Source organism: Ovis canadensis, chromosome 1, assembly GCF_042477335.2.
Source record: "Ovis canadensis isolate MfBH-ARS-UI-01 breed Bighorn chromosome 1, ARS-UI_OviCan_v2, whole genome shotgun sequence".
Lineage (NCBI taxonomy): Eukaryota > Metazoa > Chordata > Mammalia > Artiodactyla > Bovidae > Ovis > Ovis canadensis.
The window spans coordinates 111,486,018-111,488,764 of NC_091245.1; the positions used below are offsets into that span (position 1 = coordinate 111,486,018).

Here is a 2,747-nt window from a genome sequence, read left to right on the forward strand (position 1 = left end):
ATCATGGTCAAGTGATAATATGCGGAGTACCCATTGGCAAAGGGGGATGGTAAGCACACGTATAGTCAGTGTGAGCCCAAAAGAATGGGAAGGGGTTGTATCAGTAAGAACTGCCTTCAGTCATAGTAACAGAGATCCAAATACAGTGACTTATGCATTTTCTCACATAAAGAAATTAAAAGACAGAAGGCCCAGAAGTAATATTGTAGTTTCACAAAGTCATCAAGGACCAAGATCTCCTCTAACTTATGAACCAACCATTCTTATTAGGTGACTTCTATTCTCAATGTCACAAGACCACAGATGAGATCTGACCATCATAGTATGTTTTCAAAACTGATGGGGGTTTGGGGGGGTGGGATACAAAAACTAAGAGCAAAAGAGCCCAGCATTCCATCTCATTTCAAGAAACCTTCTCAGGAGTCCCACCCAACAAGTTTTGTTTAGGTCTCACTGGCCAGACTTAGTCACATGACCAAATGTAACTGCAAGGGAGGCTGAGAAATGTGGTCACTTAGCAGCATATACAGCACAACCTGGAATACATGGGAAAATAGGTATTGCAGAAAGCAAGAGCTTTCCCATCAGTGGATAATCCATGTGAAGTCAGTAAGATGGTTTGGGTGATCTCATCAGACTGCAGAGCATCAGTTCAGTTCAGTTCAGTTGCTCAGTCGTGTCTGACTCTTTGCGACCTCATGAATCGCAGCACGCCAGGCCTCCCTGTCCATCACCAACTCCTGGAGTTCACTCAAACTCATGTCCATCGAGTCGGTGATGCCATCCAGCCATCTCATCCTCTGTTGTCCCTTTCTCCTCTTGCCCCCAATCCCTCCCAGGCTCAGGGTCTTTTCCAATGAGTCAACTCTTCACATGAGGTGGCCAAAGTACTGGAGTTTCAGCTTTAGCATCATTCCTTCCAAAGAACACCCAGGACTGATCTCTTTTAGGATGGACTGGTTGGATCTCCTTGCAGTCCAAGGGACTCTGAAGTCTTCTCCAGCTCCACAGTTCAAAAGCATCAATTCTTCAGCACTCAGCTTTCTTCACAGTCCAACTCTCACATCCATACATGACTACTGGAAAAACCATAGCCTTGACTAGATGGACCTTTGTTGGCAAAGCAATGTCTCTGCTTTTGAATATGCTACCTAGGTTAGTCTGGCAGATGTCAAATCTCTGAAATGGCGAAGAGAGAGTTTTAGTTAGTGTGAGCTTGGCAGGTCAGTGAGAAATGCACAGAGGTGTGAGATTAACAATGGGGTGGGTGTTATACAGTCTGTGTGGGCTCAGTGAGAGGGTGAGGGCCGTGCTCAGCTGGTGTAAGTTCAGATAGTTATAGTTAATGTCTGTTTGGCCTACAGTGAGGAACCTTCACTAAGGCCTTCATTCCCATTTTGCAGCTGATTGAGAGCATCAGTCCATAACAATTCCTCAACAAGATCAGGGAAAGGCGGGAAACACCCCGCGGTCCTATCGGACACCACGCCTCCCCTTCGTCTGTGTCATGTTTTATAATCAAGGTCTGCCTTCCCTGGAACAGATGGTACATTGCCAGGTACAGGTGGCCCTCTTGTCAGTTCCAAGCAGGCTCCCCTTTGCTATTGTCCTTCTACAGCCAAGTCTCCTCAGGTTAGCAGGCTTCATACATCATAGCGGGCAGGTTTACACACCTCGACCCAGAGCCAGGACTGCTAACAAATTACCTTGACATGTTGATTGCTTGCCTTATCTCACCCCGAAGGCCTCCAGAGCCCTGCTTCACATCGTCAGAAACACTTCCAATTACTGCACTGGTTTATCAGGGACTGTTTCTTGGTGTTCCTATTCCGCTCCCTATGACCTTGGTTGTCTGAGTGATGGATCCTTTGAGTTGTGGCTTCATCCCTCTTAGAAGGGCCTCTACTTATCTCTGCCTCTGTTCCTTTAGGATGTGTTTTATTGCCACACGGACTTGGCTTGTAGCCTCTATTGCGTCATCCAGCAGTAACTGTCATTCAAGTAACTCTAGAACGCCCATAGGTGGCCTCTGTACAGAGTTCCAGAAACAGAATGCCAAACATAATACTTTATCAAACTTCTTGAGTTACACAATAGGAGGAAATCTCTACTTGGAATTTCAAAGGACAACAGAGAATTTCAACATAAACCGGGAATAGTGCTCTGTTTTTGATCCAGTCAATGCCAGAGAGGTGACGGGAAAGGACAATTCCATGTGTCATGGAATTGCCAAGCACTGTCTCAAATCCTTCCTGAGCTCAGAATTCCTGGCCCCACCAAACCCTACGGCTCAGAAAGCAGCTACAAGTACGGGGTAAAGTGTGACACTGTGGAAAACTAAGAGCCACACCTAAGATTGCCTGATTTTGGCTAGAAACGTGGTTGCTAACATGCCCTTAAAACTATAATGAACTTTAAGAGATGATGTTGACTCATCAACTTATCTGTCATGGTCAGTTATAATTTCAGAAATAAGCTTACTGTGAGTTCTTAAGAACAATGGTCTAAAAGAATTGATATTGGCGAGCCCATCCTACCCTTCACTTGCAAAAGCTTCTATATATTTCCAGGAAATTGTGAGAAATTAATCTTGGGTTTGTTTGCCCAAAAAATTACCCAAGGTTATGTACACTTTCAACAAACCTGCAAGACAAAATACCAGAGCTTTGTGGGGATCAGATAGTAAGTTTTGTTTCCCAATCAAGGACCTTGACTTGGGTTAGTTATTTTGGATGGTAAATTGTCCT

General features: G+C 44.8%; 1 long non-coding RNA gene across 1 annotated transcript; it reads right to left on the reverse strand.

Moving 5' to 3' along the window:
- Positions 1 to 304: 304 nt before the first annotated feature.
- LOC138416394 (uncharacterized) lies at positions 305 to 1,914 on the reverse strand. The gene is made up of 2 exons (XR_011247662.1): positions 1,707 to 1,914; positions 305 to 1,179 (listed from the first exon to the last, which is right to left on the reverse strand). It is a non-coding gene; the product is annotated as an uncharacterized lncRNA (long non-coding RNA).
- Between the last annotated feature and the right edge of the window lie 833 nt (positions 1,915 to 2,747).